Here is a 24863-nt window from a genome sequence, read left to right on the forward strand (position 1 = left end):
CACTATTTATTTATGTTAGTCAGAAGGATATGAGAATGAACCGTTGACTTGAAAGGCATAATATCACCACTTTGATATATTTTTATATAAGCTTAATTTTCTTATAAAACCTTTGCATTATTTAATGATAGCACATTTATTATAAAACAAACTCCTAGGAATTATATTGTCAGGAATGATATGTGTACCATGGACACTGCATTGCATGCTTTCATTGCTTGTTAATTTTTAGTTAGAAATATGAAATGTTGGCCTCATAATGTCATTTAAAATTCAGTGTGGTATCTTATGTTATTTTATTTGAAATTCTATTCAAATAAAATGTGTCAAAACATGTTTTTAAAATAAAACACAATTATTTTTTCTACTAAATAAATAATATGCTATAGCTATGAGCTACTTAAAATGTGTACAAGCGAAATCCAATTTCATACAGAGTTTTCCACTTATGAACAGTCTATTTTGTAGGGATGTTAGTCTATATGATAAATAGTATCATAAAAATCAAATTAACAACCTCTATTGAATAAGTGCCCAAACTAATATTGTCCTAAGATGTCATGGCTTTACAGTTCTATTGATTCAAAAAAATATTTTTTTCCAAAGTGAGGAGATTTCATTATCCATCTTCAATTTAAAGTGAACACACAAATTGAATGATTCAATAAATCAATTCCTGGAGAAATCTGACTTGAGGATATATTGTTGATTTATGCTTGTTTAAACATATGTAAAAGACTGAACTCTTGGGATATTATATAAAAGAATTTTGTAGTATACTCATCAATCTATTATTTTTGCTCACAGTGAGCATTTTCCTCTAGTCACTCAGGACGTAGAAATGATATGAACTGTGATTAATGTGTGTGTATGATATCCCCTCTCTCATCCCATTCACCACCATGCAAAGATTTCCTAAGTTACTCATCTGGGGAAACATTGCTGGACAGTGTGCATTATATTGAAGTGATTTTAGATGTTTAGCTCTTTAATCATACATCATATGGCAAGTGACCCAGAGAAGCGGAGGAGGGTCCATTACAGTTCATAGGAAGTAGATATTCTATAAAGTATGAGAAATATTTCTAAGACTATATATTCCACTTATACTAGTAAATAAAAGGTTCTAAATTCTTTCTTGTGTTATTCTAGTTTGAATGGTCAGTTCCTAAATAACTTACAGGAGATCTCAATGTTTCTAGTTTGCTCCTTGTGGCAATTTCAGTCCTATTTAAATCTACTAAGGAACTTTCCATAAAGGTACATATACTGAGTGTTTAGAAATAAACTTTTAAGTATATTTTCCTCCCAAGCTCTTAATATTATTAAAATAGAGATGTAAAAATCACTTCTAACTTCTAGAAAGAATAGATGAATAATAAATGTTTAAATATACATTTTCTCTATTGTTTCTTATACTCCAATTTTAGTTTTTATTATTTCAATCATTTCAAAGTTCTGTGAGAAGTGTGTTTTCTAGTTATTCTTCAAACAAAATTTCATGTCTATATAAGTGTAGTTCTCTATATATTTTAATGAAAACTAGGTAGTTTATATAATAGTTGTAAAATGAGGACAGCTCTTCTGTTATAATTTCTTTGCACTATCCCCAAACAAGTAGGAGAATACCCCACACATACACACACATGTGAGTGCCTTAAATAAACTACTAATGGACTCTCACAAATTTTAGCACTATACTCTATTAATAATTATATATATGTATATGTATAAATTTGTGACAACTTATATTACTAGAGATGGTGGTATCACCCTGACATCAGAATTGTCAATCTTCTGACAGAATATGTTTTCAAACTATGATAAATATGTTGTTCTATTAGATATAGATTATTAACTCTCATTTTAATATTTATGTGTACTTTAGTTCTTAAAACTTTCCAAAGTACAGGTGGTAAAGTCCCTCTCCTTTGTTGCTTTGGGGAGATAGAAAAATCTTTAGGAGTTGGAGGGTAATCAAGTGAGTTATGTCACAGAAGGCATACTCTAAAATTAGATTAAGAGAAACTACCATTCTTCTTTCTAGGCAAGAGGTAAACAGTTTTGCAAAACATCATATTTTCTCATGTTACATATTTTCTCATGTTACATTCTTTCCCATCAAGCCAATCAAGCATAAACCAACATCTCTAAAACTATGAGACACCAATAATCTTGATATTTTCTGTATTAACTGTCATAGGTACCTGTGACTGTAGCTGGAAGAAGGCAGAGGATGTTACTAAATTGTGGCTCATTGTCTGAACAATGTAACCTGATGATGTGGCTTGGCTTAAAAGTGTTTCAACAAACAGACTAAAAAAATCTTAGCATGCTATGAGTTGAACTTAATAGCAGTTCTCTTGGGGACTCAGCTGACCAGAATGATGGCAGAAACGTGCACAGTAATATTTGAGTTGATGAGGATTTAGGATAGAAACAAGAAGTATAGAGCAAATTAGACTAGAGGCTATATTAATCTAGACTCTGAGGGAAAAAGAAAATGTTATGGCACTTTTTTTTCCTTGCACTGGTATTTTATAAGAGGTAATTTTGTCTGATGGTGGAAATGCCATCATTGACTTACTCAGCCAGTGATAATGTGTATTGTTTGCTACTTTAGCCAGACTTGGAATCAAGAGAAAAACAAACAAACACCAAACAAACAAAAATCATAATCAGCTTGACCACAGAAGCACTGTATAAAAATGCTTCCAAATAAGGTTTTGTTATCACAGATTAGCATTTCTTCAGGTCACTCCAAGAATATGCAAGGACATGTCAACCATGCAAGGCTCAAAGATACAGGAACACACATGTCTTTCCAATGTCTTTCTTTTGCAAATTCTTTTGAGAAGAGATTGCAGTCTCACCTTATCAGAGACATCCAGGGTGATTATTCTGGAAAGCATTTCTCTACATTTAGCTAGCAAATTCCTCTAAAATGCTGGCACTGTGGCTGAGTTTATTTTGGCAACAGGCTTGGCTTCTTCCACATTTCTGGTTTCACAGGTATGGAGGATTAGTCAGTTAAAGACTCATGCATCTAAATTTCACAAGCAAGCCTCAGAAAACAAATGGTATGTCTCATGGTCAAAATTTCCTGAACCAGTTCCTAGAAGGATGCAGGATGAAATTGTGATAATCAAGCTAACTCAATATAGTACTCAAGAACAAGGAGACACCATGAATGCATAGTGCCTGCCCAGGACTATGGTAGACACAATACAAGCCAGCCTTGGAGAGTATGACATCAGATGCAACCACAAAGCTACAAAGGTTGGGAGCCAAAATCTTTGGAAGCATGCTTTGCACTAATGTACCCAGATGCTGGAGGTGAAAGGATAGTACATACTGTTCGCAATGCTGAGTTTCATGGTTATTTTCTTAAGACTGCCCTTTGTATCACTTCATTTCTTCCTTTAGTATAGGAATATATCTTTGGAACAGGAATATCCTTTATGTGTCACAGCATTATTTCTCAGATGTGTACATATTACATTTGTAATTTTTTTATTTTTTTTAATAAAATCAAAATTGAGTTTTCATTGAGTCTCAGAGAAGACATTTGTTGTATTTGAGTTTTGAGCAATGCTGGAGCAGTAAGACTTTTGGAACTCATGATTATTTATTGAGTGCATATTGCACTGTGAGGTTTACATGTATATAAGATGATCAGAAGCAGAAGTCCATGATTTAAATCTTACATGTTTCCCCACAAGCCTATGTAGAAGATATGAGAATGTTCAAAAGATGGAGCCTTGAGCAGCCAATGGACGGAAACCTCAGAATTTGAACCATGATATTTTGTCTTTATAGCTTGTTGATCTGGATATTTGTTATTGCAAGAAAAGTTATAAAACAGAATTATTTGCTGTTTCACCATGATTTTACTAAATAATAAAATATATAAATGAAACTATACCTTAGGGTAAAGTTTAAAATTTTTTTGAATAGCATATATTTATTATGAAATACTGATGCATCTGACATTCTAATGTTAGTCTATGTTATATATTTATAATCACATTATAGATATCAACAAAATACAAGTAGATAATGTACATAATAAAAAGTGATTATTACATGAATTTAAAGCAGGATTAAAATTATTCAGATCAAGTTTTATAGAAATAGTAGAGAAAGAAATCTTAAAAAGGAATGACAGTTGAGTTAAACCTGTTGTTGGGCTGAAGCGATATTTCAGTGGTTAATAGTGCTTTGCTTGAAAAGCCTGCCAGTCCAGGTTCAATTCCCCAGTATCCACATAAAGCCAGATGCACAAAATGGTGCATGCATCTGGAGTTTGTTTGTAATGACAGGAGTCCTGAGGTACTCATACTTATTCTCTCTTGTCTGGCCAGCTCTCTCTTTCTCAAAAAATAAATAAAATATTTAAAATACCCTACTGCCATATAAAAAGGAAACACTTGGCAAAAATGGTTAACTGAAAAATGAAGAGTATTCTTTAAATTATTCCTTACCTAGACCACTTTTATAACTTTACCTAGACTATTTTTATAACTTTATAACTTTTGAGATGCTTACTCAAATTTATATGCATTCTATTTTTATGTAGTATTGAGATCAAAAAGAAATCAAAATTGACCATACCCTTACAAATTTTATCTATCTTATTGTGGGTCTGGTGCATATAATAAAATACTAAGGTTCCAGTGACAAACCATAAAGGATAATTCCATCTTCCTACACCCCAAGAATTCAATGATCTATTTGAAATTCTCCAATTCATGTTTCACTATCAAAACTACCAATTCACTGAGTATCTAAACTTTAAACCTTGTTTGTGTCAGCAAGTTAAAATCTGTAGTTTTCTTTAGTATTTTTCAACTTCTCAGTGAGACTAATGCTATCACATATAAGTTATTATATTGTGATATATTCACAAATGTATATGTCTCCTTTAATTCCAGGACCACCAAAAGTGTGGTGAGGTTGAGAGAATATTTACCTTACTATTTTTCCAGTATTATTCTATATTTCCAAATATCTTTAATACCTTTTGCCAAGGGCTTGATTGTGGAAAGTGGTCTTCAGCACTGGTATGTAGACAGAGAGAGAAAAATGGGAGTAGGGTTGTAAAGGGTAGAAAAGTACTAATTAATATTGTCTACTTCAATTTCGTCTACTTTCATTTGAATATAGACAGATTAAAGAGATCCAAAAATTTAATCAAAATATAAATGTCAATCAGATAAGATAAATACTGTTATATTTCTGACAGTCTTGACCTTAAAACTTGAGAAAGTATATTTTATATTACTGATATTTATTCAACTTTGTCTTCCAGAAATGAAATAGGAAACACACAACTAAAAATCAATTCGCCATATCATAAGCTGCCAGTTCCGGAATGAGCAAGAGCAGACAAGATGTGATTATGAGGACACAAAAAACATTCAGTACACACAGCTGAATCCCACATTGCTAGCCAAAGGGGAATGTTGCTGGATGCCCTACTAACGGTGATTTCCAGCATTCAAGTTTTAGATGTGTATTTCCGTGGTAAGGTGGACTCAACATCCAAAATTCATGCTTTATAGTCACAAGTTCTGCCAAAGCTAGTTCATTACCGTTAAGAAGTCTCCAATAATGACAGCATTGACATTTTTGGGCATTTTTTACATCAAAGTATTTGATATTCATGATGACTTCCCTTAGTAAAAGCTGGCAAAACTCATCTCAGTTGTACCATTGATAGAATTGCTACATGGAAAGAAATGCTCCTGATGAAATGAAGTGCTAAGCTGAGTGGTACCTGGAGTATTAATTTAGCACTGCTTACAGGTAGTACTCAATAAGTTTTGTAAGATAGAAATAGAAAATTATAGATTAAGTAACCGTGGTCCTTAGGATTTAAAGGAAAACACCTTAGCTGCTAAGCCATTTCTGCAGCCCAATTTATGATGTTTATTCACAAATTTTATGTGTCTAAATATACCAAGCAATGCATATATACATGTACCTAGGCAGGCATACAAATGATTAGTGCCTGTATGCTCAGAAGTTCTTCATGGCAAAGAAGGTCATCCTATTAATTCAGAATTGCATGAATTATTTTGTGCATATGGACAAAACATTTAAACGTCTGAAGCTGGAATCCATTTCTATAATTTCAGAGATGTTACAACCATAAATGGGCAATACTGGGATTTACCACGGAGACATAGTATAAAATGACTTGACAGAAATGATCCAATATAGATTTTATAAACATGTACAGGAAAGATGCACTGGAATGGAAACATCTTAGCTAATATGTTACAGCAAAACTTAACATTTCAACTTTTCCACAATAAAGAATAGACAAGAACTATGTGATGACCAATAACTCAAAAGACACATATCCAAAGCCAGCATGCTACCATCATTTACTTTAAAATATTTAATGTCAAATTGATGTAATATTTATTTAAAGTAGTGTGTGTGTGTGTGTGTGTGTGTGTGTGTGTGTGTGTGTGTGTGTATGTAGGCTAGAATATACATTTAAGCAAATACTGTTGTTTAGCCACTATCCTTATATCTTCTCTTTTCTTTCTTTTTTGAGATATAATTTTATTGGCTGAAGCACAATTGTTAGGCTAGAAATTGTTAGGATAGACTACATTATTTTAGTTTGGACATCATATTTACAAAGCAACCAGTTTATCAACAGAGCTCTCTACACTGCCTACCATTTTTACGTAATGAAATTTACCTAGTGAATAATATATTGCCTGGCACAGTTCAATGACAGAATGAATTGTATCATTATATCACACACTTAAAACATTATTCCATTAATAACTAATAATCTCCTTGTTTTTATTTTAACATACCCTTCTACCTTTATCTGCAGAAAGATGTCAGCCATATATTTTATCCAAAGAGGATTACTTTGCCATACCACTATACTGCGTTAGTATTTTTCTCATGTTTTCTGTGCTAGAAAGTTATAAAGGTTGTATCTACCCCTAGATTTTAGTAGGAGAAAAAGAAACTTTTTATTGATTCGAATGAGAAAATAAATGTCTCTTCATTTTGCTGACATCCTGAAACACAGTGACATTTTCTGAGAATCACTCTTAACTTCTTACTTGAGGCATGAGCCTGGCCTTGTACAGCTAAATCATTCACACCCTCTATGAGACATTATACAGTTTGACACAGAGTATTTACCAACCATGCAATAATGAAACATGTTAACAGCAGGGTAGTTCTGTATCACAAGCTGTGATTATTTTCCCTTTCATGTTGGTATTATCAGAAGTCATAATTACTCTGGAAACACCCCATTTGATGTATCTATCTATACATTGTCATCTGGATGACAGTCTTGTAATGTGGAAGGAGCTCTTTGCTAGCAAGTAAAGACCTGGCTAACATAACCTGTGGCCTTAAGCAATGGTAGCCTTTGTTTCAGCAAAACAGTTCTTTTGATTGCAAAATTTTGGTTGATATACTGTCTACTCTACATGGATTTTTTTTTTCTAATAGTATATAAAGCAGGTTCTAAAGTGTATTACCAATGCATTAGGGGATGTAGTAGTCAATGGCCTCCAAATTAAGTTAATACAATAAATAAAATAAAATAAAATAAATAAATAGCTGATGAAAGACTTAGTACCCTCCTAATTAACATATGGACAAAGCACATGATATGTTCTTCAAATAACTTAGTAGTAAATTAACTAATTGCAAATATGAAAAACATAAAGGAATCACATAAAGATGAAGAAAGAGACAACCTAATATGTCTTTCTTTTTAACTTTATTTTTTAACGGGCTTGAATTAAAGTTTATTCTTAGGAACTTCAGTTATATTTACTATTATATAGATATAGATATAGATTAGATATAGATATATAGTTATAGATATATTGGATATGTGATTTAAATGCTCAGTCTGGACATACCTAATTGTCTATTTATTTGAAGTTCTACAATTATCAAGTATATTACTAGAATATCTATATTCAGGGGAAAATGAGGCAGAATTCAGATCATTGACATTTTTTTAAAACATGGTCTCATGTAGCTTATAATGACCTTGAACCCACATGGAATCTAGTTTGGCTTTGAACTCCTAATCCTCCTACTTCCACCACTGAAGGACTGGGGTTATTCATGGTTTATGCAGGGCTAGAAACTAAAACCAGGGCCTTATGCTTTCTAAGTGGGGACTCTATCAACTGTTATATATTTATCCACAAACATTCACATTTTTTTTCAAGTTAGGAAAGGTTGAGTAGGACAGGTATAAAATTCCAAGACTGTGAGAATTAATTTTTTTAAAGAACTCAATAGATTTAAAATCAGATCATGAAAAAGCAATTCATGTGGTATGGAACTTAGAAGTATAGTGAATAACTCTATTCAGTTTGAAAATACATCACATCAATTAATATTAGAGTAAGAGCATAACATTAATATACAAATTATTGTTCTAGATAAACTCCCTTTAAAATCAGTTCTGCTATTAAAGAAAACAGAAAGTACATGAAAAGAACAGTCAACTCATCCCACATGGTCATCTCAAAAGACACCAGCAAGTGGTCAGATGAGACCAGGTGGAATTTCACCACAGGGTCTCTTCCTGTGAGATATAAGTAAACTTGTGGAGAAGGGAAAGACACAACTCTACTGGTTTGCATGGGAGACATCAGACAGTGGGGAAGAAATCACTTTATGCCCTTTAACAGGGAATTTCTCTGAGATAATGTACTTCCTTGGACTCCAGTTCAGCACATGAAATAGCAGCAGGTCTCTACTGATAAGCCTCTCCTGAGATCATTATCATAGTATAAAAAGATATTCTGCTCCTAGACATAAACAGGTTCACTGACAAATAAGTGAAAAATACCACTGTTGCTCAGTCTTCATAGCTTGAAGGAACTCAATCAGTAATAAGTGAACTGTAGAACTGAACCAATGAACACTGGAATAGGAAGAAAGATAAACACAGGAAGAAACAAACAAACAAAAACAAAAGGGCATGTAAAATGTTAGAGAAAAACCCACAGTGACCCTTTCCAGCTTCCCAACTCCCATTGAGTCAATTAAAACCACCAAGACAGTGAAAGTGTCAGAAAAGTTATTTGTAATCCTGCTTCTAGAATGTATTAGTGACCAATGAAAGAATCAACTAAACAGATGAATGCACTCAGAAATTCATTCTAAACTGATACAATAGTCTCCAAAGTGAATGATACTTCAAACAAATTGAAGGAAGAAATAAAAAATGTGGAATATCAATTAAGTAAGACAACAGAAACATTAACAAAGAATCATTCATAAGTTGTAGAAATGAAAAAAATAAACACTCACTAAAATAAAGAACCCAACTGACAGCATTGCCAACAGATTAAATTATGAAGATTATTGGATTTCAGAGATAGAAAAAAAAGTTGAGAAAATAAAATACACATAAACCATTAAAAGTGAAAGCACATGAACAATAATATACATGAAATCTGAGCTTTTTTTATTCATTAGTTTGTACTCAGTGAATACAGTCAAGTTGGTACCATTGGTAGGCTCATCCATGTCCTACCCCTCCCCATGGCCCCTCCTTGTTGAGGCATATGAGTCATGCATTGTGGAGTTAGCACACAGTTATGGGTAGGAGAAATGTCTCTGCATATCATGACCCAAGGTGTGGCTCTGACATTCTTTCCGCCCCCTCTTCCGCAAGATTTCCCTGAGCCATGTCGGGTTCACTTTTGGTTTGCTTCAGTGATGAAGTGTTGGGAGCCTCTGAGTCTCTGGATATATGATTTAGTAAGAGTTGATTGTTCTCTGTGTTGATCTCCTTCACCTTTGTACTGGTTCCCAGTTCTCCAAGAAAACAGCACCCTTGCTTGTTTTGCCAATTATTCTTAGTTTCAGCTGGGGCCCTTTTGAGGTATGATAGGGTGGTTCTCTCCTTAGGATGTGCATATATCTGAAAAAGAGAAGCAAAATCTGAGCTACATCAAGACACCAAATCTTATTATCCACTAGGTTGGAGAATGAAGTAAGATAAGATCTATAGCAATTAAAAATTATTTAATGAAATGATTATTAAATTCCCCAAACCTAGAAAGAAAAGTCAACATAAACACATATGGTATTTAGAACCCTACACATTCATAGCCAAAAAGGAACTTTGCCATGACACAACATAGTCAAGTTGTCAAAAATACAAAGAAAAGAAGGAATACTAAAAGTTGTAAGAGATAAATGCCAACTCAAACACAAAGAGCAGAGTATCAGAATAACTTCAGATTTATTATTATCAACTCTAAAGACTTGAAACTAAAAAAATATTTCCACCATGAATGCAATACCAACTTAAATTAACTTTCAAGAATTATGGACAAATAAGAATATTCCAAGATAGAAATAAAGTAGGGGATTAAGGACAATCAAGTCAGTACTACAGATAAATACTACATGGGAGAATTGGGGAAGAAAGTTTCATCAATGAGAATATAGGTAGAAATGTTTACCAAGAAAGAAAAAAAGGTTAACAAAGAAGAGCTGTAATTAAATCAAACTTTTTAGCACAGCAAGTCAGCCAACACGTAAAGCTGACAGGGGAAATAACTAAGAAATACCAACAAGGGAGACACAAAATTTCAACTGACATGGTTAGATGGGAACCAACTTCAACAATAATTTTAAAATTAAGTGGCCTCCCATCCTGATACTACATAGTGAATTCCAGGTCAGCCTGAGCTAGCGTGAAACCCTAACTTTAAAAAAAAAAAAAGGTAAGTGGCCTCAATTCAGCAATAAAAGAATGTAGATGAACTGACTCGTTACCAACAATATACAACTATTTGAGTTCCTCAAGGTACCCACATAGCTAGCAAACACTGAGCATCAAAGGATGGAAATAAAGCTACTAAGCAAACAGAAACTGTAAACAAGGGGGTCTGGTTATTCATATATATGGATAAGTAGACTTTAAACCAAAACAAATCAAAAGAGACCAAGTGGTATACTGCAAGACTGAATATGTATCTGGCTTCATGTTCAATGCATCATCATATTAAGTTCTTTAGTACAATCCAGCATGTGAGATTTTGCCTTATTTCAAGTTTACATATGGAAAAGTTTAACATTAGAAGCTTTTTAACTTCTTCAAGATGTTTAGGCAGTAAGTGGTAGACAACATGCACATTTTCTCTTACTAGTTGATCTACCGCACTATATCTGGCATCTATGTTAGTGGGGGGAGGGGGAGATTAAACTCATGTTTTAAGTTTTTATTTCTAATTGCTATAATTTGAGCCAATATACAAAAGTAACTCAGGGCCCTTTCTTCAAAACTGATTGATATAAACAGACTTCATTTGGTTCTAACTTGCTCTTAAAGATTCCCTTGAAGAATTTAAAAAGCTTCTAATGTTAAACTTTTCCATATGTAAACTTGAAGTAAGGCAAAATCTCACATTCTGGATTGTACTAAAGGACTTAATAAAAATGACCCACTGAACATGCAGCCTGGGCATATTCAGTCTTCACCAGTGATACTGCTAAGGGCAGTAATAGAGGTACCAATGGTAATTTCACATCCTCATAAAGGAAAGTCACTAAGAGTAAAATGTATAATGATTTCTCAGTTCAACTTTCATGCATATTCCTTCCATGCTGTCTACTAACTTTCCTCTGCACACCTTTGTAGTTCAAACATCATTTTTGTCCAACCAGGTTGAACTTGTTAGTCCCAAAGCCAGAATGTTCTATTATAAACACAGATATTTCAAGGTAGTTTCCCACTATTTGGAAAGACATGCAGAAACATTAGCTCCCCCTACCCCAAAAGTGCAGACAGAAACACACTACATAGCGGTTAATCTTGACTGTCAGCTTGTTTGGATTGAGTCCTGCATACCAACAAGGAACACGTCTGAATTTGGGAGGAAATTCTGAGAGACAACTAACTAAGGCAGAAAATCCCCTTCACAAATATTGGCAGTAATATTCTATAAGTTGATGATTTGAATGGAATGAAAGGGGATAACGAGAGCACCTTCTAGCCCAGCTCTCACTTTCTGCCTGCTCATGACCCAGCTTGAACAGCTTGGCTTCATTGTTCAATGGTTGATGTATTTCTCTGCTAGGAAGCTTCCCCTCAATGCTGGATAGGACTGAAACCTGCTAGTATTGGACTGAAGCCTCAGAAATGAGAGTAAAAATAACTATTTCCAGGCTAGAGAGATGGCTTAGCAGTTAAGGCGCATGTCTGCAAAGCCTAAGGACCCTGGGTTTGATACTCCAGGTCCCACAGTTAGCCAGATGCATAAGGGGGTGCATGCATCTGGACTTTGTTTTCAGTAGCTAAAGGACCTGGCATGCTCATTATCACACTCTCCCTCCCTCTCTGTCTTAAATAAATAAATAAATATCTTTGAAAATATAAATAACTATTTCCTCCTTATCCTAGATCTCTCGGGTGACTGCTATAACTACAAAAAGTGAACACATAACTTTCTCCTCTAACTCTAAAGGAATATTTATTATTTAAAAGGCTTAATTAATAATTTGGTTTTAATGTTTAAAGTGAATTTGACTATTGTTATTCTATAATATTTTTCTTGTTTTGAAATAATTTGTGATCATCACAATGAACCAATGTAGTAAGTTTCTTTCCTGAAAATATATAGATTTGGAGAAAGGATGGGAGAGTTGAGAAAGGGGAAAAGCGAAATAAAAATAAAATTACAAAGAAAGGAGAGAGAACGATGTTCATCTACCACATTGTATAGGAATAATACAGAAAACATGAAGGTTGATGTTAAATTAATATTATAAACTAAAATTTGCCTATATTACTTAGGCTGTTATTTAAGACTCAGTACTTGACAAATAGCCATTCCTTTCTATTGTCATGGCATCTTGTACCTCATTTTAATTTGTGTAATGTGACTTACAATAAGTAGTTTTCAGTGCTTTGAACATGATTCTCCAGCCATATTCTCTTGTCTAGTTTTTTTTTTTTTTTTAATTGCTGTAGTTTCTATTTTTTTTTTGTTTGTTTCTTAGGTTTAATTTTAAGTAAGACATAACTGACTAAGGTGTGTTAGGTGAAGGAGTCATTGAAGATATATATTGTTGACAAAATTGATTTCTTGATAAAATTTGTGCTGAATAAAATATGTTCTAGCAGATTGCCACATAGTATTCTTGATTAACAATATAGCAGATATGTACTGTTTATCACTAAGGGAAGTTACAGTCATAGTACATTATGCAGAAAGAATCTGTCATTGTTTCTTAAATATTATCAAGTGGAGGAGACATAAAGCGACATTTCAAACAGCCACTGAGTAAAATGTTAGTTAATAAGCTAAGATGGAATAATTTCCACATTCTGAAGAACCACAAAATTATTTGTGTTTAACTCACTTTAAAATCCATGGTCTTTCTGACATGAAATCCATTCCAAACTTTGATATCTCTACATAACATATATGATGTTCTCTTATGCAAGAGTAATTCTGCCATATTGTTCAAAAACAGATTGTATTTTCTAAAACCTGCCATTTCTCTTCATTGATAAATTATGGTAAAAAAAAATTTAAAATACTTTCACAATTTTATCCCAAAGGTTAATATTGTTTATGTATGTACCTATTTATGTGTATTTAATAATATGAAAGCCATCTTTAGGTTTAAATTGGATGGATATATAGATGAAAATATATCTGATAAATTTTAGTTTCCATTTTTAGATGGGTAAGAAAAAGTCTGTACACACACACACACACACACACACACACACACACACCCCTCATGCTAGTGATGTCTTTCCTGTAAGATTAGTGAATTCTAATTTCCCAGAGATTACTACCTTAGGAAGTTTTTAGCCAAATTTAACATCTTCTGACTTTCTTGGCTTTCTGAGTGTCATACATTTTCTCCTAGGAATAAAGTCTATGTCCAATCTTCTCCACTGTGTAAATAAGGAACCTGTAACTTGAGAATAAGAAACTTCCTTGAAGGGCTGGAGAGATGGCTTAGCGGTTAAGCGCTTGCCTGTGAAGCCTAAGGACCCCGGTTCGAGGCTCGGTTCCCCAGGTTCCACGTTAGCCAGATGCACAAGGGGGCACACGCGTCTGGAGTTCGTTTGCAGAGGCTGGAGGCCCTGGCGCGCCCATTCTCTCTCTCTCTCCCTCTACCTGTCTTTCTCTCTGTGTCTGTCACTCTCAAATAAGTAAATAAATAAAAAATGAACAAAAAATATTAAAAAAAAAAAAAAAGAAAAGAAAAGAAACTTCCTTGAAGTCACAGAATGCTTCAGTGCTAGGATTCCAATCAATGTTTAGATACAGAGATTCAGAAATTTGTGTTGAAATTCCTATGACACAATGTTTAATTTATGTTACATATTTGTTCTTGGTTTTAAGTAGACATTGTCAATTTTCCTTGTGAATTTTCTGTTGTATTCTATTATATTCCACAGGGCATGATCTTCATTTTCTAGGTTGTAGGATGTAAGCTAGTTAATGTGGCTGAAGCATGTTATTACACGGGCATTGCATCAATTACAAGCAAGCCTAAGTACAATTTAATTGGGCTTAATTTAGTAGATAGGCATGCTGGAGTCTCCTCTTGAGTCCTATGTAGCTATCCTATTTCAGTTCCTCATAGTTAAGTAGATTTGTGTGGAACTAGATTTGTGTAAAGAAATAATTTAATATTGGGGTTTTTGATATTCCAATCATTGATTTAAATTCCATTGTTTGCTAATTTATACCCCACAACCAGAACTTGTACCTCCTCCCCTAATCTGCTATCACCTCTCCACCACAAACAGTCATATTCTCTCTCTCCCTGTCTCTTCATATTGATGAAAATATATCTGATAAATTTTAGCTTCCAATTTTGATGGGTAAGAAAATGTCTGCATATACACACACACACACACACACACAAACACACACACACACACACACACACACACACACACACACAATTCACAAAGGTGATTTCCTTCCTGTAATGTTTGTGAATGTGTGTATACATACATGTACATTTATATGTATCCCATGCTTCTTGGTTTAGATATTCTAGGGCACTTCATGAGTTCCTTTGTTTGATAGATTTTATGAACCAATCTAAAATATATCACCAGAATGAAAGAAAATGGGACTTACATATTCTGCAATAAATGAACAAAAGCTTCATTTTATATGTATAAATATTTCATTACATATATATATGTGTATATATATATATATATATATATATATATATATATATATATATATATATGAATGATAGATATATGACACATTTTTCTCCATTCATCTATTGATGAATATCATGGCTGATTCTTGGAATAAGCATAAATGTGTAAGTTTTTCTGTCATATGTTGCACTGAAATACTCCAGATATATGCCCAAAAGTGGTATAGCTAAGTCATGGTTTCTTTTCACCATTTAGTTTTTCCTAGGTAAATAAGTTTTATACCATCAAATTTGTGGATTCAAATTAAAACAAAATCAAATTGTAATGACATTCTATGCCACAGAAAATACTGTATTGGACATAAACCATTGTGAGGTGACATCTTTCCCATGCTTAAGGGCAGGGCATTGATTTATTTAGTGAAATAGAGTGGGTGGTAATCTGCAAATGCATATCACCCTAAATGGTTTCAATAGAGTATTCAATAGAGTATTATCTGACTTCACTGGTAGTATATATTATGAAGACAGTTCTCCCTGTTTTCTGGAATGTTTAAATTAGTTTGTTTTTTATTTTGCCTTAGTTTGTACAAAAAACATATTTATTTAAGAAAAGTTATATGACAAATTTTTATTTTTAATTCTAGCTCAATCTGGGAGCATTGTGTGATAGAGTCTCATGATACTGAATAGCTCCCACTAAACTTTGAGACCAGAAGGTTTGACCAGTGATACTCTGCAGTTCACCATGTTGTTACGATACCATATATAATGTATATCAAATTCATTTCCCAATTGATATTATCATTTTATAATGACTTGATCATATACATATTCTAACATCTATACCAATAAAATAGCTAAATTATCTCTTTTTTAGACATTGACCTGTGTTCCCCAAGTGTAATTTTTACTTCATTGTCAGTTCCTGATAGCATTAGTCTGCACTGCACATCCCAGCTCTTATATGATATTAGCAAAACAGATAATGTAAATCCATTCATTTACTAAAGAGACTAGAAATGTATGTGTCATTAATGGTACCAAATTTATTCTGATAAACTTATTGTATGAAATTTTCAGATAATTAATCAGTTTAACTACTTCAACAGCTAGAAAATATTTTCAGTTTTTTAAATTTTTGTAGCAGCTCAATTCGTAATAGCTAAAAGCTGGAATCAACCCAGATGTCCATCATTAGAAGAATGGATAGCAAAGATGTGGTATATCTACACAATGAAATTCTATACAGCAGTAAGAAAAACGACATAAAGAAATTTGAGGAAAAATGGTTGAACCTGGAACAGATCATTCTCAGCGAACTTACCCAATCACAGAAAAAAAATCGACACATAGTCTCACTCATCTGCAACACATTTTTTTTTGCATCTGGCTTTAGGTGGGATAATTAATCCTGGAGCCATGGGCCTTGCAAGCAACCACCTTTAACTGCTAAATCTACTCTCCATTTTTTTTTTCTTTTTCTTTTCTTTTCTTTTCTTTTCTTTTCTTTTCTTTTCTTTTCTTTTCTTTTCTTTTTGAGGCAAGTTCAACAAACTGGCCTTTTTTTATATATAAAATGACACACAGAGAATTGGTGTGACAGGGCCTCCTCACACTTCAAATACATGTGTCACCTTGGGCACATTTTCGAACTTGTGTGCTTGTATCACCTTGTATGTCTGGTTTACGTGGGATCTGGAGAGTTGAACAAGGATCCTTAGGCTTTGAAGGCAAGTGCCTTAATAACTGAGCCATCTCTCCAGCCCCTAAATTTCAATTTTTGTAGAAATGAGAATAAAGTTATTATTTATATTTCTATATCTTAAAATATGTCAAAAATATTAGTGTTCACTTCATATGACTTGCACAGAAGATTGCAATAGTTAATAAACTTTACCAAAATCAGAGGACATTGTTTTGAATAGGAGCATTAAAAGTTTCTGTGTTTTTTTTTCTTAAAGCCAAAGAAAACCTTTTAAAAAGTGATGTTGAATTCAACAAAACATAATAATTTTAAAAATGTCTCTCTGAATAGCAACAAATAGTAACACAATTACATTGTCACTGACTTTATGTTTACATCTATTATTTAAAAATAAAACTAAACAAAACACAAAATATAAAACAGCCAGGCATGGAGCTCATGCCTTTAATACCAGCACTTGGGAGGCAGAGGTAAGAGGATTGCTGTGAGTTTGAAGGTTTGAAACCACCCTAAGACTACATAGTGAATTCCAAAACAGCCTAGTCTAGAACAAGACCCTACCTTGAACAAACAAAATAAGCAATTAAGTAAGTAAGTAAGTAAGTAAGTAAATAAATAAATAAATAAATAAACAAATAAATAAAAGAAGATATGAAATGTTTAAGACTTGCCCTCCACTCTTGATCAACATGCTCCAATCTGTAGTGTAATGATTGCAGGTAAATACCACTGTGTTTATCTGGAATTACCATAATTTATATAAATAAAAATACATAATATCCCATATCAGAAAAGGCCTAATTATTTTTATAGATTTTACAGAATGTCCAAACATCATACATTTTTTTTTTTCTAAACTCAGGGTTTCAAGACAGCCTGAAATTCACTGTCCACTTGAAGAAGACATGAAAATCCTGATTCTCCTGCATCTGCCTCCTTAGTGCTGGTTTTATACACTTGTACCACTACCCCCAGTTTATGAGCTGCTAAAGACTGAATTCATGGCTTCATGAAGGCTAGGAAAGCACTTTATAACCTAGCTCCATTTTCAGGTCCAGTATTTTTTTAAAAGGTGTGTATGGATTAAATTATCCTGCATGACACTGGGATTTTAACAAAAATCTACATAGCAAAGGAAACATGGCTGGGGAAATGGTTTAGTGGTTAAGGTATTTGCCTGCCAAGCCTAAGGACCCAGGTTCAATTCTCCAGGACCCAGGTAAGCCAGATGCACAAGGGGTGCATGCGTCTTGAGTTCGTTTGTGGTGGCTGAAGGCTCTGGTGCACCCATTCTCTCTTTCTCTCTACCTGCCTCTTATAAATAAAATAAAATAAACAATAAACCTAAGTCTATTTTCATTTATGTGTCATACTTACAGTCAGGTGGGATGGTTGGTGAGTCACATCCAAATGGCTCATTCTGTGACCCTTTCCCAAAGAAATTCTACTAGGGAAACATCTTAAATTCTGTATTAGACCAGTATGTCTAAAGAACACCAAGATCTTTAAAAGCAAGGAAAATCTGTGAAACTGTCAGGAACTAAAGGATCCTACCAAAACATGACAGATAAATGCATTATTGGAGTTGGTATGAGATCCAGTTACAGAACAGAACATGAGGTAAGATAATAATAAAATCAGAATTAGCTATGGTTTCCATACCATCATATGGTATTAATATTAATTAATTTATTAAAATAAATATGTTATGCTAATGTAAGATGGTAATGGTTGTGGAAATTTAAATGTAATGTCTTCTGGCCAGCTGTTCTGTATACATAAATATTCTAAAATATTTAATTACATAAAGTTTCTACTTAATTGCAAATATTTTACACTGTAGTAGAAATCTGCTTTCATATTTATAAAAGACACAAACATTATTTTGATAAGCATCTAAGCAGGTAGCAAACTCACAATGGTCTCACTGTGGCAAAGGCGGACCTGGAATTCACTGTGCAGTCTCAGTGTGGTCACAAACTCACAGCAATCCTCTTACCTCTGCCTCCCACATGCTGTTATTAAAGGCAAATGCCACCACGACAGTCAAATGTTGGCAATTTTGATGATATGAAAGCACATACATACTTCAGCTGAAATAGAAACACTGTAAATGAATTAATTTCATAATGACCATTCTAGGAAATATGTGTGGAAAAAAGGAAAACTCACTTCAATTAGGAATGTAACTTGCACCTGCTATGTAATGATGCTGTTACCATTGTTACACATGATAAGCGTCTTATACCAGTGAGATATGTATCAGGATATATCTATAAACACTTCTGTAGGATCAAATTATCTTCCTTTTGGAAAAATACATTGTAGTCCTTCCTTGCATATTATTTCTGAATTTAGTCATTAAGACGTTGTACAAGCACTTTTGGAAAATGGTGATATTGCCCTTCCTCACTTGGAAACCTTCTATACAGTAACACAGTAGAAGAATTTTTTGTTTGTTTGTTTGTTTTATTTTTTTTTCTCTAGCATTTTTTAAATTTAATTTTATATCTTCTAAAGTTTTCAAAATATTTTCCATGATTATAAAAAATATATACCATGGTAATACCCTCCCTCATCCCCTTTTCCCCTTCGAAATTCTATTCTCCATCATATCTCCTCCATATCTCAATAAGTCTCTCTTTTATTTTGATGTCATGATCTTTCCCTCCTATTGTGTAGGTTTGGTTGGATAGAATTCAAGGAATTATTTCAAATTTCCTGTATTTGTTAAGATTTCCTTTGTGTCCTAATATGATTTCTATTTTAGAGAATGTTCCATGTGCTGCTGAAAAGATTGTATTTTCTGCAGCATTTGGATGAAATGTCTTGTATATATGTGTTAGGTCCATTCCTTCTATGACCTCATTTAGTCCAGATGCCTCTTGTTTGTTTTTTCCTGGGATGAACTGTCAAATGATGAAAGTGGGGTGTTGAAGTCACCCACTACCACTGTGTTTGGTGTGATCTGTGAGCTTAGTTCTAATAGCGTTTTTTGATGAATTTTGGGGCTTCCATGTTAGGTTCATATATGTTTAGGATTGTAATGTCCTCCTGTTGGGGGGTGCCTTTAATCAATAAAAAGTGGCCTTCCTTATCTTTCTTAATTAATGTTGGAATGAAGTCTACCTTGTCAGATATTAGGACAGCAACCCCTGTTTGTTCTCTAGATCTATTTGCTTGAAACACAGCTTTCCAATCTTTTACCCTAAGATAGTGTCAATCCTTTGTAGAAAGCTGGGTTTCTTGAAGACAACAAATTGAAGGATCTTGCTTTTTAACCCAGTCTGCAAACCTATGTCTTTTGGTTGGGGCAATGAGGCCGTTGTTATTAAGAGATGTTATTGAAAATTGTGTATTTATTTTTGCCACTTTTTTGTTGTTTTTCCAGTTTAGACTTTGCTCTCTTGTGTTGACTAGTATTTGAGTATTGCTTGTTTTTTCTAGGTTCCTTATATGTGTGCTTTTCTTTTTCTTCTGCATGGAGGATTCTTTCAAGTATTTTCTGTAGAGCTGCTTTTGACTTCAAATAGTCTTTTAGCCTTCTTTTGTCATGGAATGTCCTTATTTCTTCGTCTATTTGAATGGATAGCTTTGCAGGATAAAGTAACCTTCATTGACATTTGGTATCTTTCAGGACTTGGAATACATCACTCCACGCCCTTGTGACTTTTAAAGTTTGTGTTGAGTAATCTGCTGTAATCCTGATAGGCTTGCCTTTGTAGGTACCTTGATTTTTCTCTCTGACTCCTTTCAATATTTTTTCTTTGGTTTGTATGTTTGGTAGTATGATTATAATTTGGCGAGGAGAGGTTCTTTCCAGGTTTTGTCTGGTTGGTGTTCTTAAGGATTTCTGTATCAGCATTGGCACCTCTTTCACAATTTGGGGGAAGTTTTCTTCTGTGATTTTGTTGAAGATGCAAACTATGCCGTTGGAGTGAAATTCTTCTCCTTCTACTATGCCCTGAATTCTTATGTTTGATCTTTTCACAGTGTCCTGAATATCTTGAAATTCCCACTCATTATTTTCTATAAGTTTGTCTTTATCTTTGTTAGACTGTATTAGATCAGCCACCTGGTCTTCTAGCTTAGATATTCTGTCCTCTCCTTCATCCATTCTACTTGGGAGATTTTCTACAGAGTTTTTTTTTTTTTTTCTTTCATTAACTGAATTCTTTTTTGCTAGTAATTCTGTTTTTTCTTTATTATTTCTATTTCCTTATTTATGTCTAGTATTGACCACTTTATTTCATTAAATTGGTATCCTGTGTCTTCTTTGCTTCCTTTGATTCCTTCTTTAAGTTCTTTGAACATATTTATAATCAATTTTTTTTAATCTTTGTCAGGCATTTCTTCTAACTCATTCTCACTGGAGGTCATTTCTAATACTTTAATCCTTTTTGGTGGATTTAGATTGTCTTTATTTTTAGTGTTTCTTGTGTTATAATGTACATGTTTTTGCATATTGGATTATTTAATGATTGGATTTTCCAGTTAGCTGGGTTTTATTAGATGTATCAATTAATCTGATGTTATATATCTTCAGGGTAGGCGCTTAATACACTAGGAGTGGCTCTGAAGACTCTCAGAGTATCTACAAAAGTGACGCTAGGTGTTGGATATGCCTGCTATGAGAGTATCCAAGTAGGCTAAGAGGAACAAAACACAGTCAGATTCTAAAATTTAACTAAACAATGTACACTGTCAATGCAAAACAGCACAGAGTATTTATCCAAGAGTAGGTATTATGACAATCAGATCCTCTGTCTGTTGCTTAGGCTGTGTGGTGCCTCACCCATTCTCTTAATCCTGACAACAAGGTGGTTAAGATTTCTAGTCTGTAGAGGGTTCCAAGTCAGCTTGTGACCAGGTAAGAACCTTCCCTAATGTATAACAGAAGAGTAAACAAAGCCACTATAATTCAAGAAACAACAAATAACAAGCCCAAAACACAGCTTATTTAAGAATGACAAATTTGACCATCCATCCGATTTAACATATAATTTATCCTGATATGGAATGTGCAATTAGCACTTCTGGTTCAGGCATATATACCAGGTTTACTAGGCAGATACTGACCTGGTGTAACCCCAGTTACCTTTTGGGATGATTTTGGTCTCAGCTTTGCTCTTGGTTGGGTCCCTCTTTGGTGCTCTGTCAGTTCAATTAGACATGGCTGGGTCCCTGGACTGCTGCTCTCTTCCTGAGAGCTGGGCACTGCTGGTAGAGAAGGGGAGGGAGCAGATGCTGCTCAGTTTACCCACTGTTCCACATGTTCTTCTACCTTATGATCTGCTCCTCTGTTGTTCACTGCCATTCTCCCTTCACATTTCTTAAGTTTGTGGAGAGCTCTGGTGTGAGTGGAAAATCCCCTCGCCTGGTTTTTCCTGTGGCTCAAGCCAAGCCTGCCGCAGTCTCGCACATGGACTTGCCCTGCCAGAGCAGCTTCTGCCTGCCCATGCGGGCTCTGGATGCTCTGGATCTCTCCTACTTCTCCACTGCTGTTTCAATTTCCTTTATACCTCACCTTTTAGTAAAAGTGTATATTTTGCTATTTTCTTTTTCTTTTTCTTTTTTTGTTTTGTTTTTTTTGGCTTTTTCCCCCAGGCTGCTTTGGTGTGGTACCGACACCACCATCTTAACCAGAGGTCTGTTAAAATTCTTATACAAAAATCACTTCTTAGAAGGTACTATCACCTGGGGTCTGAACATTCAAAACACATGAGTTTATGGCAAATACCTAATTCAAACCACCATACCATCTGAATGATAAGGACCCTTGGATATTTTGCCCACTGAAATTAATTTCAAATAAATAGCATCTGACAGCTTTCCTATCATATCAAAAATAAATTTAATATCCTATATGACTAAGTTATAACCTTCCCAGTTATTCACTAAGCGTAATAACTATTTTTCCTTTTCATCATAAAACTTTGAAAATGATTCTCTATTTTCAAGTTGAGTAAACTGTGATTCAGACTCCTACATATCTATATTTCACCATCTTCCATTTTCTTTCCTAAAGTTATAAAGAAATCTGAAATGTGTTAGCAGGGGAGATTGCTCAATGGTTAAAGACAGTTGCTTGCAAAGAGTGCTGGCCTGAGTTTTATTTTAAATAATCAGGAAAAAAACAGATGCACAAAGTAGCACATGTGTCTGGAGTTCCTTTGCAGTACCAGAAAGCTCTGTCATGCCTATGTACACACACACTCTCTCTCTCTCTCTGTAAATAGATGAAAATATTGAAAATAATAAAATTCAAATAGTTTGGTGTGGTGGTACATGCCTTTAATCCCAGCACTAGGGAGGCAGAAGTAGAAGGATTACTGTGAGTTCAAGGCCAGTGTGGCACTACAGGGGTAATGATTTTTTAATATTATTGTAAGAACACTGATGGTTTGCATATTTATATATTGGTGAAAGAGTTGTGAGCATGAGGAAAATCACATGAAAATGAGGTAGTACCACTGTTTCCATGAAAGCCACACATTTCCAAGCCATGTAAATACATCTCAGCACCCTAACACAATCAGTCTTTCAGAAAATGAGCCTGCCGAAAACAAATCTCCAACCTCATAGATCTATGTCCTTCTTCTCCACATCCTACCATGATGAAATTGAGTATTATTCAGCTTCATAGAACAATAACACATTATACAGCCATGTTATTTTGGAGTATGAAAAATAAATTGTGTGTTATGGTAAATTTAATCATAGAAGATGATAATGAGGACTAGGATCAAATATACCATTCAGTTTCAAGTAAGTAATGGAACCAAATAAGAACAGTTATCACCTGAGAAGCACATCAAACTATAGCATGGGGTTTACAGAATTTACAGAATCTATAACATATACTGGGTCCCACATACAAACTTTAGTATATTGCTACCTAATAATGTTGCTCTTATTTCTAATTTTCTTACCTACTTTCTACCATAATGAGATATATGTGTCATTTTATGGACAATTTTTTCCATCTACATTGTAGTATCAACATTGGGAGGCTAGGGAATAGAGAAATAAAAACAAATGTCTGTAATGATAGTCTGGCTATAATATTTACTCTTTTTTAGTTTATGGTAAATATAGTTAGCTCCAGCAAGACGTAATGATTAAACAAGCATATCTAAAGTGTAGATTCACATGTCAAAAGGACAGTGAGATCAACACTTAAAAAGATCAGACTTATGAAACTTGAATTGATAGTTGGAAAAATTTGACAATGTGAAGGGGGAGATTATTGAGTTATCAGATGGTAATGGAGAGATTCATGGAGAGAACCTTTGTATAGTCATTATTTTAGTGGAGTGAAAGTATTATACAGTTAAATAGACAAAGCAGATAGAAAATTGAGACAATAATGAAAGACTTGCCATTCATGACACCAAGAACTGCATGAAAATAATGTATAATCAAGCCATTAGTAGCCATGCCATGTATCAGGGAATTCTATTTTTCTTATATATTTTACAACCTGATTTTTAATTTAAACAAAGACAGTTAATAGGTAAATTTTGGGATGAGAAACCCTGGATTCAAACCCATGTTCTTGGATCATTATGCATTTTTCTCTACTTCCAGTGTTTGATCTGTATGTGGGCCAAATTAAAAAAAAAATATGTGAAGGTGATAATTATGACATGGAAGCCCTTTAATAAATATATGTTTGACAATAATGGCTTGATTATTTTTATAGTGGATGTTCATAAGGACAGAGAATAGTCAAGATATTTTGCAAGGATTTGAAGTTTGAGGAGATTTATAACAGAAACTGTTCTTATTGCTAAATGAGTGTACAGTTCTTTTCTGATTGCTATTGAAGTTAAGTGAAAGATTTTGAGCTTAAAGGTCAATGACTTTATTTATTGACTGATTCGTTTTTATAAGTCATTCATTTAGAATAAACCTCCCTTGAATTTATTTATTTATTTAAACATGTTATTTATCTATTTGCAAGCAGAGAGAG

This window comes from Jaculus jaculus, chromosome 4 (genome assembly GCF_020740685.1).
Source record: "Jaculus jaculus isolate mJacJac1 chromosome 4, mJacJac1.mat.Y.cur, whole genome shotgun sequence".
Taxonomy (NCBI): domain Eukaryota; kingdom Metazoa; phylum Chordata; class Mammalia; order Rodentia; family Dipodidae; genus Jaculus; species Jaculus jaculus.